A 15,141-nucleotide genomic window follows, 5' to 3' on the forward strand; every position below is an offset into this window, starting at 1 on the left:
GTATTATTCCACTCATATGAGTTCTTAGAAGAGTCAAATTGGTAGAGGCAGAAAGTAGAATAGTGGATGCCAGGGGCTGGAGGGAGGGTGAATGGGGAATTAGAATTTAATGAGTACAGAGTTCAGTTTGGGGAAATGTTCTAGAGATAGATGGTGGTGATGGTCACATAAACAATGTGAATTTAACTGAACTAAACACTTAAAACGGTTAAAATGGTAACTTTTATGTTAATGTATTTTACCACAGTAAAAAGTTTTTTTTTAAGTACTTGTAACAGGTAAAGAAACGTTGTAAAATATGATGCTGTAATTAATCAGTTCATCCCTTCACCATGTTGCACATGGTTGTGGTGGATGTCATAGAAATTGTCAAATGCATAAGGAACCAACTAATAATAATAATACCTGATCACATATACTAAACATTAGATACCTGGTAAAAAATTATAACTGTTATAGGAATTATCGTAGTAAGTTATAATTCTAAAATCTGGTAGAAATATATCCATAAACTTAGAAGTGGAGGATTTTAATAAGAATATAGTTCAGCAGAACCCGCAGTATTAAGATCTTAAACAATAGATAGTTTTGATAAAGAGCATAAGTTTATTTTGGATAAACCAGAGCCAGCTTCAAAGACATTAGTGACAATGGTGGTTGACCTCAATGACAGAAACAGCATAGAGGAGAAAAGGCAATCTGCTCAGGCCAATCTGGCCTTTTGACTGAATTTTTTTCAATTATCATTATTTTTTTATTGGCGCATATTTGTTTTACACACACTGCTGTGTCTTATTCTTCAGTATACCAAGCACATCCTTGGGAAGCTCTGTTCTACAACGTGGCTCCTCCCTCCAGTCCTCCAGACCTCTGCTCAGCGTCACTTCATCAATGCTGCTGCTGCTGCTAAGTCAATTCCGTCATGTCCAACTCTGTGCGATCCCATAGACAGCAGCCCACCAGGCTCCGCTGTGCCTGGGATTCTCCAGGCAAGAACACTGGAGTGGGTTGCCATTTCCTTCTCCAATGCATGAAAGTGAAAAGTGAAAGTGAAGTCACTCAGTCGTGTCAGACTCTTCGAGACCCCATGGACTGTAGCCTACCAGGCTCCTCCGTCCATTGGGTTTTCCAGGCAAGAGTACTGGAGTGGGTTGCCATTGCCTTCTCCGACTTTATCAATGAGGACTTCTCAGACCACACATGAAATGGTACCTACTCTCTCTAACCTCCATATCCTACCTCATCTACACTCACCCCCATGTGATATATTTGAACTTGTCTCTCTGCTCATTGCTCATCTTCTTCTACAAGAGTGTAAACTGCATGAGGACAGGAGTTTTTTTGGTTCATGGCTGTATTTTCAACACCTTTGCATGTTGCATGTCAGGTCTCTATGAATACATGTTCAAATGACTGGATGAATGGTACAGGAACTCTAGACCCCTTCCTTTATCTCTACATTTTTTATTTTAAAAGCTAAGAATCTCTTTTAAATTATCAGAAACATACCATGAAGTAAAACTGCAAGGCACTTCAAATGAAAAGAATTTTATAATAAAATTATAGTGTTCACACATATATGTGGGTTTAAATAGTTTTATAGTGTTCTAATTAACATATTTCAGTTAACAACTTCAAAAAGAATAAAAAAAGGAAATTTCTTGGGACATGAGACATCAATGGAAATCACATATTAGGTAACTAAAACATTTTCTTGCCCTAAGAACACAGTTGTGCTTTAACAGAATAAAAGTTTAGAACCAAAGAATTAAACATTGCTGTCTAGCCACAAAACTTAAACCATTCATCCTTCCATTTAATACTCTCATTCCCTATTAAAATACTTGATTCTACAGGCAAGATTGTCCAGGTCAATAAATTTATGTTATAGGTACAATAAAAGGCGATCTTTAGTGGTATTTAATACTAATTTTATGAAAATTTAAAACTACATTATGCAATGTAGGATTTATTAATATTTCCAATCAACTCACACATAAAAAGTTATTCGCTGGAGGTGTCCTTATAGTGCCACTGCTAATGGCATTAACGCTGACAGGTGGCATCCATCACACTCAGGCCCTTTCTGGATTTCTTCCATCCGAGCACTAATTTAGGCAGTCCGGAGAGGTCTAAGTGTGTAATCACAGTACATGATAAGTTCTATATTGCAGAGATGACGACAGACAGCAATTGAATCACAGCGAAAGAAAACTCTCCGGAGGCGAGAGGGTCAGCTATTCCGAGGACACTTCTGAACCTTGCAAAACATTCCGGACAGAGGATCAGGATAAGCAAAGGCAGATAGACAGAGGGGAATTGAGAGGTAGGTTGGGGTGGGAGGGGCCACTGTTAGAAGGCGGGCCGGGAGGCCTGACTAGCAACGCCAATATTGGCCTGATTCTTAGATTGTGAATACAGACAGGATTTATGCGGGTCGGTAAAGAATTGGGGAAGATCCTCTGCGGAGCAACTTGGAGAATAGCCCGGGCGTTCGGGTGATGGAGGGCAAGAGCAGGACGTGGGTACCGGCTAGGAGGCCGCAGATAAAGAGAATGGCCGTGAGTGGCAGAGAGTATAAATTGGAAGCCCGAATCGGGGTCGCTTGTGGAGTAGGGCTGGCAGGATTTGATGCCAAGCAGCCCCCTCGGTCAGGGCTCCTAGGATGGAGACGCTGGGCGGGCGAGGCGGGAGGGCGGGGGGGGGGGGGCGGAAATGGCGCTCGGTTGCCCGGGCGACGGCGTCTAGGGGCGGAGTCTGGGGCCGGAGGTGGTCCCCACATGGTTAGTTCAGCATCCCCCCGCCCCCTCCCGACTCTCCGGCAAGGTGGCCAACGGTTGCCCCCGAGGCTGGCTTGGAGCAGGCAGGGCGCGAGCCCGAGCGCACGGGGAGCTGGCGCACGGGTGGGCGGGGCTCGGTCCCGCGCCGCCGCCGCCGCCCAGTCGACGCAGGTGCGGCCGCCGCGCCCGCCGGCGCCCCCGCGGGGATGGGGCCGGTCTCTTAGGATGAGGCGTTGGTAGCAGGTACAGGGGCGGGCGCGACCGGGGGGACCGGGTGAGGAGGTGGGTCGTTCGCCACAGGACCCGAGGCTGCGCGTCTTCCTTTCTGGAACCTTCCAGATCTTTGCGTTTGTTTTGCACATGATGGATGCCCAATAAATTGTCTCTTTACCAGGAGGGACTGCCGTTGTTTTCAGGAATCACAAGACTTCCGGGGACGGTGGCTGAACTGTAGAACTATAGTACTCCTTTCGGTAGAAACTATAGGATCCTGTTGTTCCAACATTACTGCTAACTCCTGTTCCTACCCAGCTTCTCTCGCAGACAGGGGGAGGAATAGGGAAGACAGAGACATAATGAGTAATGTGTAACCTTGGACAGTCTAATCCAAATGAGATTGTATTAAATGCTGTTCAAGGGCCCTCTCAGCTGGAACTCTGTCTGTTAAGTGGGAGTCTGGTTCTGTATCATTATCAGTATCTATCAGAAACAGTGGGTTCTCAGATGAGTCCACCCTCTCCCACAAAACTCTGCTCCCAGTCACCACTGAGGCTCTTGTTCCAGGTTGAGTTCATGCATCTTTTTTTCTTTTTTAAATTGTGAAAGTATGATCACATATTTACAGGAGACGTGGACAATACAGAACAAAATTAATATGTAGTTCCACTGTATATTATAATTATTTTTAAGTGGATAAATTACGATTTTTGGTCGGAGTTTCAGCATCAAGCTCTCAAAAATTAATAGAATGAATAGATAGAATAGCCAGAAAAGTAGAAGGCTATAATAATAGACCTGAAGAGCCCTGTGGTGTTCATGCATCTTGGTGTACTTTAAGAGCAAGGGAAAGTAGAAGAAAAGTGAAGTTGGCTATTTCTCAGGGTGTTTTGACTGGCATCCACTTCTTGCTTCCTCCGCAGCTGCCCATTCAGGAAAGGAAGGCTCAGCACCTTCGCTGTCCTGGAACGCAGCGGGGCAGGACTGTTTCTCTGTGTAAAGTCATGGGGTGGAGGTGGGGGAGTGAGGGAGATGCCTGGTCCTCCCACCTCTATTGTTTTTAGATTTATACAGTTATCTTTATTTGTCTTGTGGGTAAAATGGTGTTTATGCCCTGGAGACATTTTTATACTCCTGAATTGAGGGCAGACATTGACAATTTATTTTGTATATGCAGACTCCTTACCATTGTGGTTTACAGGAGGACTCAGTGTTGTCTATTTAGTATATTAGGGCCATTCACATCCACAGGGCCTCTGCAAACCACCTGTTCCCACACTAGAAGCCCTCAGATGATTTGGTATAGTAGGCTAAATAAGGGCCACCCAAAAATATCAGGTCCCAATCCCTGGAACCATAAATGTGATAAGCCAAGAAGGTCTTTGCATATATGATTAAGTCAAGGATCTTGAACTAGAAAGGTTATCTGAGTGGATCCTAAATGCAAACAATAGAATCCTTGAGGGAGGCAGAGGAGATTAGACAGGGAAGAGGAGACTGCATTGTGGACACAGATTAGAGTGATGTGGCCACAAGCCAGGGAATGCCAGCAACTACCAGAGGCTGGTGGAGGCAAGAAATGGATTCTTTCTTTGAGCCTTTGAAGGGAGCACAGCCCTGCCAATACTGGGATTTCAGCCCTGTGAGACTGATTTTGAACTTCTGGCACCAGATCTGTGAAAGAATAAATGGCTATGGTTTTAAACCACCAAGCTTTTGGTAACTTGTTATGGTGATTATATGAAACTAATACATACAATTATGCTTATAAGTCACATAGAATCAGGCCTGTATTGATGAATGTTTTAAAGCTTTCCAGCTGGGGCAGTGGCAGGTGTTGTAGTGGAGACCATTGAGTATTTCCTGAACCCTGTACATCCTAAGGAAAAGATTTAAACAGAGAATTTGGTGAGAAGGGAAAATAAGTTGCATTAGAAAGAGATGGTCTAGCACTAAAGCAATTTTCTTTGAACTTTCTTTGTGTTTCTTTTAATATATCACTGCATTTGCTCTGGTTAAGAGAATATAGGTACAATTTGACTTAGGTTTGGTCCTTAGTTAAGATGATGTTGGATATCTATCAGGTGTATATCAAATGAGAGTTGCAGACACCTGGAAATTGAGTTCTGGGTTCAATCCAGGAGAAAAGAGGCAATGCTAAAGTGCTTCCATAAGGAAGTTAAAAGCAATCTCTAGTTATCTTGAAATTAAGACACTTAGCAATATTTAGGATTAGGATGCAGGAAAAAAAAAAAGTGTTCAGATTTAATTGATTGACTTCTGGGTCCCAAGCAGCTAATTTGCATCCCTATTCTTACTCCACAAAGCATTACAGAAATGTACAAAGAGTAGCCAGTCTGCTTTGTTTTTGAACTGCTTTTTTGAGGTTTAATTTGCTTACCATAAAATTCATCAATGTTAAGTATAAAATCCAATGATTTTTATTAAGTCACCATGATTCAGTTTTAGAACATTTCCATCACCCAAAAAAGATCGCTGGTACCCATTTGTAGTCAGTCTCCATTCCCAACCCCAGCACCAATCTGCTTTTGATCACTGGCCTACTTTAGAGTTAAGGTTTTAATTCCTCTGCAGGGACTACTCCAGTGGCTTCAAAACTGACCGCTGTTTCTACTCAGCCTATTTCCCACCCAGCCGCTGAAAGATTATCTGCCTCTGGTTAAAATGCTCCATGGCTTCCCTTGCAATTAGAATAAACCTCCAAGTCCTTAGTGTAGCTTTTTCAAGGTCCGGTGAACTCTACAACCAACCAGCCTCACCAGCAACTTCTCAAGATAGTTTAGGAAAGGAACTCCTAAAAAGCACAGTGTTTCTTTGGACACAGTACACAGCCGGCTGTCTGTAAGCAGACCTTCCATTCTCCCCGGGCTATGTGCAGGCTCCACTAGCCTCCTCCCTGGCAGGCAGTGAACACGTAGTCTTTCTTATCTCCAGACCTTTTCGTGTGGTACTTCCTCTTAGGATCTTCCCCAGTCCTCTGCAGAGCTGACTTTGTCATTCAGCTCACATGTCACTTCAGGAAGTCCTTCCCTGACCTCCTAAGTAGCCTCAACTCCTCAACTCTGTGTTACTACTCTATGTTACTTTCATCATTGTACTTGACCACTCTCCAAAACTATATTTTTGATTTATTTTGTTAATGTCTTTCTCTGTTAGAATATAAGATCCACAAGGGCAGAAACTTGATTGGTCATGATCTTACAAAAGCTCTCTCTCTAGTGTTTACAGAGGCACTATTCACAGTGGCAATACACTGTAAACCATCAAAATGCTACTAACAGCAATTAATAATTACCAGAGGCTTACTGTGTACCATGCCCTGTGCTCAGTGTTTTATATGCATGGATGATTTAATTAAATTTTACTACTATTGATGTGGGAAGAGTGAGGAAAGCATGTCCTCCAAATACAGTTCCCCACATTAAATTATATCTTTCAGAGGCATTGGGTACTGTTCTTTCCCTTATTATTAGAACGTTGATTTTAAGGCTGGATCAGTGTACATTGCTACCAGCTACATGGTTTTGAACCTTTCTCTACTTCCCTGAAAACTAAACTGGAGACGGGTTTTTAGGGAAGAAAGGAGGAAGAAAAAGAGTGTAAATAAACGAGGGTCCTGAAAGAGCAGGACATGCTCAGGACACAGCTTTGAATGGACACAGTGTGTGTGTCAGGGGAGTGAAGATGAAGGCAATGAGGCTGAGAGGTTGGTTAGGCCAGATCGTAAAGGGCTTTGCGGGCTAGTCTTAGTTTAAGCTATTGTTTTTGAGCAGGTTGTGGCAGAATAGCTCTGATGTTAAAGGAAGATTGTAAGAAACTGAAACTTAGAAGGATCATTGTGAGGGATTTTGTAGCAGGTCTAGTAAGAGTTCGTTAAAGCATGAAAGAATACAGTATGACTAAAAATAACTAAGCTGCAAAGCCAGGATTCCTTCCTTATAACTTATGACCACATTTAAGTCTCCTTCACTGAGTTAAAAGGTATTACTCAACAGAAGGTAGAGTTTGAGTAAATGAATAACAGATGAAGACACTGAAATGTCTGCCTTGGAAAGCTGGCTTTATGGTATCACTATCTGAGAAAATCCTAGGAAATAGGTTAGGTAGGAATGCAGAGAGACCAGGTTTGGGATAAAGATGAATCTAGAGCCCCTCAATTTTTTTTAACAACAAAGCATGAAATTTTCTGGAAGCAGTGGAATTATCCCTGTCTGGCTTTGCTGACTGGAATTGCCTGTGAGAAGTCATTGTATTTGGGGTCATCTTTTTGCTGAAGTTTCTCCATACGAAATCATAGAATGTCCAGATTGGAGAAGATTTTACAATTCTTCTAGTTTAACACTCTGCCAAGAGAGGAAGGCCAGTGGCAGTTGTCATCCCAACAAATGCTCACCCACTTTCAGCTTGAACACCTCACAAGGAGGTCCACTGTGTATATATTGAAGGTGCTTCAGTTTTTAGAATGTCCCTCTCCACTCTGAGCTAGAACCTGTCTCCCTTTAGTTCTGTCCATTAGTCCTCATTCTGCACATAGAACACCATCATTCTTTTTTTCAATTGAGGTTAAATGATATATAACACTGGTTATTACATTATGATTTAATATTTGTGTTGTCATTCATTTTTCCAGAAAGGCAGCTGCTCACTTAGATGCCACTGAGATATTCCAGAATTCCTAGTTGTTTTTCTCAGCTCCATTGCTTAAGATTTATAGACCTATTGCTGGTTTATAGATAGAATTTCCTCTACTCAGTAACTTTTCTAACCAAGCACAAGAGCTGTTACCTGGTCAAAGCATCTCCAAGCAGTGAAAAGCAGCTTACATGGTCAGAAGACATTCAGGGGATCTATTTAAGCTAGTTTGGAAGTACCTGGAGAAGGGTTGGGTCTGGAATGTTGATATATACAACAAGATTAGCGTTGGACCTAATGGAAGCATGGGCTTCCCTGATGGCTCAGATGGTAAAGAATCCACCTGCAATGCTGGAGACCTAGGTTCCATCCCTGGGGTGGGAAGATCCCCTGGAGGAGGACATGGCAACCCACTCCAGTATTCTTGCCCGGAGAATCCCATGGACAGAGCCCGGCGGGCTACAGTCCCTGGGATGAAAGAGTCGGACACGACTGAGCGACTAAGTACAGCAAAATAGGGAGTGTATAGTTGACCAAGTTCTGTTGTGTAAACTTAGTGTAGATAAGTGCCGCAGGTGCCATTTTAAATGCTGTAAATTTAAAATGTCAATATTTTCATGTACAAGATAAACCCAAAGGAAGAAGAATTCGAACTTTTGTTGTAGCTATTGTATGTACATGTTTTAGGTGTTGTCAAGATCTTAAGTGATGAAAACGAACTTGCAAGTTGAACTTTTTGAAAATAATAAATTTTAGATAATGAAGTACTGTATATATTAATAAGCAGATTTTAAAATATTTTCTGTTTTTCAGGTGTTGATAGGATAAGTGAAAATAAGAATATCCAGATTTTAAGGTATTTCTTGTTTTACTATGGGTTATACGTAAGAATTGTGACTAAATATAACTGATAACACTAATTTATTATATCTGCAACTAATTTTAGACCCTGAGGTCTTAAACTTGATCAATGCCTAGGCTAGAATATCTAAGTTAATAAAGTTATAATGGGTTTATCTCTGTGGTTTTCAAACTTTGATCAGTAGAGCCTTCTGTATTCCATAAAGGTATTTGGAGGGCAGAGAGGAGGGTGTGTGTAGTCAGGTGTCTGAAGATTCAATGAAAGGCTTCCACTCCTTAAAAAAATTTAGAAGACACACCTGTAACCTCATTTAGTAATGGTGGGAATTGAGGCTCAGAGATGTGAATAGATTTGCTTATGCTTTCAAGGTGACCAAGGGCAGAATTACAATTCTAAGTTCTGTTTTTCTTCTGGGCTGCCTCCTTCCAAAATGGTCTCATGTACTGGTGATGTAGAATCTTACGTAGCTTAATTCTGTATTACATTATAATGTTCCCTGAGTTTATTCAGTGTATTCTGAACCCACTTTCTTTTCTGTTAGAGGACATGTATGAAACATACCTTCTTTTTAGATAAACAGAAAGATATAGCCGTTTATTATGGGAAAGTGAGCTCGTATATACTGCCTAAATTTCAAAAACAGTATTGTTACTCTTGGTTTATTATTCCATTATGTAGCGCTGCTGCTAAGTCGCATCAGTCGTGTCTGACTCTGTGCGACCCCATAGACGGCAGCCCACCATGCTAGTTTCCTATAGATTGAGGCAACAGGGTAGTAAGTCTGATGAGTTTCCTCAGGTAATTCTTATTCTTTTGAGGTGTATACTCCGTATCCATCTTATAGTCTTACAGAGGTTAAATATTGTTTTTGAAGGTTACATAGGTGGTAGATCACAGAGCTGGAATTTGAACCCGTGAGTGATGTGAAGTTAGTAGTAAGAACAATAACTCAGGCAATAAAGGTTTATTCAGCAGTAACTGCTCTCTTCATTGTGTTTCTCAGACTGTACTGGCCCAGGCATGTGATATTTGGATTAGTCTTAGTAGGGAGACCTGGGTTCGGTCCCTGGGGCAGGAAGATCCCCTGGAGAAGGCAATGGCACCCCACTCCAGTACCCTTGCCTGGAAAATCCCAGGGATGAAGAAGCCTGGTAGACTGCAGTCCATGGGGGCGCAAAGAGTCGGACACGACTGAGCGGCTTCACTTTGTTTCACTTTCACTTTCCCTGGTGGCTCAGATGGTAAAGAGTTTTCCTGCAATACAGGAGACCTGGGTTCCATCCCTGGGTTGGGAAGATTTCCTGGAGAAGGAAATGGCAACCCGCTCCAGTATTCTTGCCTGGAGAATCCCATGGACAGAGGAGCCTGGCAGGCTGTAGTCCATGGGATTTCAAAGAGTCGGACATGACTGACTGACTAACACACTAGAGTACCCTAGGATTTCCTGGGGAAAACATACCTGCAGACTGGTTCTACAAGGGTATGAACTGGCTTTATAAAATCACCAATCTCAGGCTTCCGTGAAAGATAGCACCCTAAAGGCTTGAGTCATTAATTTATGAATCCAGTAATGTAAATGTAACGCACATTGTAGGTGAAACTGAAAGTTGCTCAGTCTTGTCCGACTCTTTGAGACCCCATGGACTATACAGTCCATGGAATTCTCCAGGCCAGAATACTGGAGTGAGTAGCCTTTCCCTTCTCCAGAGGATCTTCCCGACCCAGGAATCACACCGGGGTCTCCTGCATTGCAGGTGGATTCTTTACCAACTGAGCCATCGGGGAAGCCCACATTGTAAGTAATCTTTCCAAATCAAAATAGATCATGGATTCTGAATCAGCTTACTATGGAGACAGTCACATTCTATCATAGTCACAGGAGAGGTCTACCCAGCATAGCCATACAGAAAGAAATCAAGGTGAGGACTGGTCCCATTAGGGAAGGTATAGGTGTACAGTCACCACAGCTTTTGGGAGCCAAGGAGAAGAGGTGAAAACCCAGGAAATAGTTTTAAGTCCCTTGGCTCAACTGTGTAACAAAAACTAAAGGCTATAACCTTATTTTCCTCCAAAAGTCCACTTTTTGTGGTCTGTAGTTTCTAAGGCCTTTTCTGCAACATTCCAATTAAATAACAAGAGTAGAATCCTTACCTAGCTATTACTTGTCAGAAATTTAGTCATCTTTCAGTGTGAACCTGTTCATAATTTTAAACCAGGCAGAATTGTTCTTAATAAATCTTGGGCATACTAGAAGAGGCCAAGATCTCATCTGTGTGCTTTTCTCAGAGGTTTAAATCAAGCACGTGTAAGTTCATGTTTTGATCCGCAAATCAACAAAGTACAGCATTTTCACAGTTTCATGACTTACTGAGACAAAAAAAAATCTTTTTCTTTTTCCAGAAATCCTTAGTAATTTAAGAAGTTTTATACCTGAAAATAGGAATAAGGTTACAATTCTTACAATGCAATGAAAATAAATACTGAATGATTTGACCAGTTTAATAATTTGGTCCATCTAAAACAGTGAAAATCTAGATTACAAATAACTTTTAAAAGACATTTCATTACTCTCAGGTATATACATTAAATAACTAGCAGCACTGGCAAATAGATGTACCTGTTCTGCTTATCTTTCTTGTAGGTTCTGTTTCTTTCTTGATAGCCCAAAGTCTGCTTTCAAGCAGAGTGGATTAGTGTATGTTCTCCTAATGCTGGGCTTTGATTCCGCCTGCCCTACTCATTCCTTCATGCTTTGGATCTATCTCTAATTTATGATAATAACATTACTCAATAATTTACATTTTCTTACTTTTACCATCCTGAAGAATCACCAAATATATCATTTTAGTGTGTAAGCTAAGTTAAACAGCAAACATTCATGATAAAACTTGTTTAAATGAGAGGGGTTCCCCCCACCCCGCAAATAGCAATTTCTTCTATTTAGAACATTTAAATTGCCTAGCAATCTTGACTAACGTTCCATTTGTTATAATTCTTTATGGAATGTTTCCCTACCTGCCACTTATTTCCTGAAAATGATAGTACAAACATATTAAGGTAGAATTTAATCATTGTTTTGACAGATGGCACCTCAGTAATCTAAAAGGCAAAACTGTGAGTGTAATAAAAACGAATTCTGTTCAACAGCAAAAATTCTTTTTAGCTCAGAAGCTTTTAAAACTTACTTTTAATACAGTGCTTGCATTGTAAAAATGATGAGCAGTATGTTCTGTGTAATATTCCTCTTTCCATCATTTTGATAGTTCTTACCTACATCTATTTTTTAAAGAATTAGCATTCTGATTCATTAATGTGATCTATTGTTTTTCTGTTTTCTTTTTTTTGTTGTTGTTGTTTTTTGTTTTCTTTTTTTTAATTGTTTTTCTGTTTTGTTAATTTCTGCTTTTGTCTTTCGGAGAAGGCAGTGGCACCCACTCCAGTAATCTTGCCTGGAAAATCCCATGGACGGAGGAGCCTGGTAGGCTGCAGTCCATGGGGTCGCGAAGAGTCAGACACGACTGAACGACTTCACTTTCACTTTTCACTTTCATGCATTGGAGAAGGAAATGGCAACCCACTCCAGTGTTCTTGCCTGGAGAATCCCAGGGACGGGGGAGCCTGGTGGGCTGTCGTCTGTGGGGTCGCACAGAGTCGGACACGACTTAAGCGACTTAGCAGCAGCAGCAGCTTTTGTCTTTATTATGTCCTACCATGTGCTTTTGTTATATTCCCCCCTCCCTTTTTGTATTAGAAATCTTTTTGTGTTACAAATCTAATTCACTTATTTTCATGCTTTTTTAAAAAATTAAAATAGGTGTTTAAGGCTGGGAATTTTCCTTTTTGCATTGCTTTAATGTATCTCAGATTCTGATATGTAGTGCTTTCATTGTCATTGTTTTAGAAATTTTAAAATTTCTGTTTGTATTTCTCTTATCACACAAAAGTTATTAATACAAAGCCTTTTAATTTTTAAGTGGAAAGGCTTTTTTGCTTTTGGGGTTTTACTTTTATTTTCTCATATTACATTGTGACCAGAGGGGGATGTTTGTCATTTCTGTTTATGGAAGCTGCTAATCTGTTATTTGTGTCCTAGAGTATGATTGAGTTTTGTGAATGTTCTATGTGTACTTGAGAGGAATGTGTATTCTCTGTTCTTAAAACATAGTGTTCAATGTATATCCACAAAGTCTACCTTAGTGATTATTTCTAACTCTTTTATATCCTTACTTATTTTTGGCTGCTTGATCTCTCTCATGCTGAGTGACATGTTAAAGCCTCTCATTATTACTGTTTCTAGTTCTTATTGCATTTCCTGTAATTTATGTTTTATCTAAATGATTGCTGTGTTAAATGGTATATAGAGTCAGAGGCGGAGAAGGCAACAGCACCCCGCTCCAGTACTCTTGCCTGGAGAATCCCATGGACCGAGGAGCCTGGTGGGCTGCAGTCCATGGGGTCGCTAAGAGTTGGACACAACTGAGCGCCTTCACTTTCACTTTTCACTTTCGTGCATTGGAGAAGGAAATGGCAACCCACTCCAGTGTTCTTGCCTGGAGAATCCCAGGGACGGGGGAGCCTGGTGGGCTACCGTCTATGGGGTCACACAGAGTTGGGCACGACTGAAGTGACTTAGCAGCAGCAGCAGAGTCAGAGGTATTATATTTTTATTGTGGAATGAAGCTTTTAGCTTAAGTGCCCTTTGTCTTATTTAATACCCTTTGGCTTGAAGACTGGTCTGGTTATCAGGATTTTAACCCATGCTTTTTTAAAAAAAAATTTATTGATGTATGTTTGATTTACAGTGTTGTGTTAATTTCTGCTGTGCAGCAAAATCATACATCTATATATTCATATTCTTTCTATTATAGCTTTTTATAGGATATTGAGTATAGTTCCTTGTGCTATACAATAGGACCTTGTTGTTTATCCATTGAATATGTAATAGTGTGCATCTGCTAACCCCAAACTCCCAATCCTTCCCTCCCAGTGCTCTTCCCCCGGCCACCGTGAGTCTGTTCTCTATTTCTGTGAGTCTGCTTCTGTTTCATTGATACAGACTCATTTGTGTCATATTTTAGATTCCACATATAAGTGATATCATATGGTATTTGTATTTTTCTTTCTGACTGACTTTGCTTACTGTGATAATCTCTAGGTCCATTCATGTTGCTGCAAATGGTATTAAATTGTGTGTGTGTGTATACACAGAGTATACACACACACACACACACATTCTTTATCCATTCATCTTCAGTGGACATTTACATTTCCATGTCTTGGCTATTGTAAATGGTGTTGCTACGAACACAGGGGTGCACATATCTTTCTGAATTAGCTTTGTCTGGGTATATGCCCAGGAATGGGATTGCTGGATCATATGGCTACTCTAATTTTTTGAGGAGCCTTCATACTGCTTTTTATAATGGCTGTACCAATATACATTCCCACCAACAGTGTAAAAGGGTTCCCTTTTCTTTGCATCCTCTCCAGCATTTATTATTTGTAGACTTTTTATTGATGGCTATTCTGATTGGTGTGTGGTGGTACCTCATTGTAGTTTCTATTTGTAAATCTCTAATAATTAGTGATGAACATCTTTTCATTTGCCTGTTGGCCATCTGTATGTCTTTGGAGAAATGTCTATTTAGGTCTTCTGCCCATTTTTTGATTGGGTTGTTTGCTTTTTTGTTATTGAGTTGTATGAGCTCTTTGTATATTTTGAAAATTAATCCTTTATCAGCCACATCATTTTCAAATATTTTCTCCCAGTCTGTAGGTTGTCTTTTCATTCTGTTTATAGTTTCATTTGCTGTGCAAAAGCTTATAAGTTTGATTAGGGCCCATTTGTTTATTTTTGCTTTTATTTCTGTTGCTTTGGGAGATTAACCTAAGAAAACATTGGTATGACTTTTATTAGAAAACATTTTGTATATCTTCTCTTCTAGGAGTTTTATGGTGTCATGTCTTGTATTTAAGTCTTTAAGTCATTTTGAGCTTACTTTTGTGTATAGTATGAGGATGTGTTCTAACTTCATTGATTTACATGCAGTTGTCCCAACATTTTCAGCACCACTTGCTGAAGAGACTTTTTCCAATTTTATATTCTTGTCTTCTTTGTCAAAGATTAATTGACCATAGGTGAGTGGGCTTATTTCTGGGCTCTCTATTCTGCCCCATTGATCCATATGTCTGTGGCGGGGGTGGGGTGGGAGGTGGGCAGCCAATACCATGCTGTTTTGACTACTGTAGCTTTGTGATATTGTCTGGAGTCTGGGAGGGGTATGCCTCCTACTTTGTTTTATTTTCCTCAGAATTGCTTTGGAAATTCTGGGTCTTTTATGGTTCTATATACATTTGAAATTATTTGTCCTAGTTCTGTGAAAAATGCCACAGGTAATTTTAATAGGGATCACATTAAGTCTGCAGATTGCTTTGGATAGTATGGCCACCCCATGCTTTATTATTGCATTCATTTGCCTAGCAGATCATGGTGTCACTTTATTTGAAGTTTGGTTTTTTTTTTTTTTAAATCAGTGCCTTTTACTGTCCTCTTATGTATAGCACAGAGTTGAATTTTTTTAAGAGCTAATTTGAAATTTCTTTGAATAGTCAAGTCCTTTCAGATTTACT

General features: G+C 40.5%; 1 protein-coding gene across 13 annotated transcripts in view; it reads left to right on the forward strand.

The window, feature by feature from the left end:
• Positions 1-2,489: 2,489 nt before the first annotated feature.
• The window catches only part of CCDC158 (coiled-coil domain containing 158), a 78,985-nt gene continuing 66,333 nt past the window's right edge, over positions 2,490-15,141 (forward strand). For 10 of the 13 annotated variants that reach the window (XM_043906421.1, XM_043906416.1, XM_043906429.1 and 7 more), the window contains exons 1-2: positions 2,827-3,023; positions 8,463-8,505. The gene's annotated coding sequence lies outside the window, so the exon portion shown is untranslated. Of the gene's footprint in view, positions 2,562-2,826; positions 3,024-8,462; positions 8,506-10,265; positions 10,307-15,141 lie in introns of those variants that run through there. The other 3 variants (XM_043906417.1, XM_043906419.1, XM_043906418.1) reach the window with 3 other exon arrangements.

Source organism: Cervus elaphus, chromosome 6 (genome assembly GCF_910594005.1).
Source record: "Cervus elaphus chromosome 6, mCerEla1.1, whole genome shotgun sequence".
Lineage (NCBI taxonomy): Eukaryota > Metazoa > Chordata > Mammalia > Artiodactyla > Cervidae > Cervus > Cervus elaphus.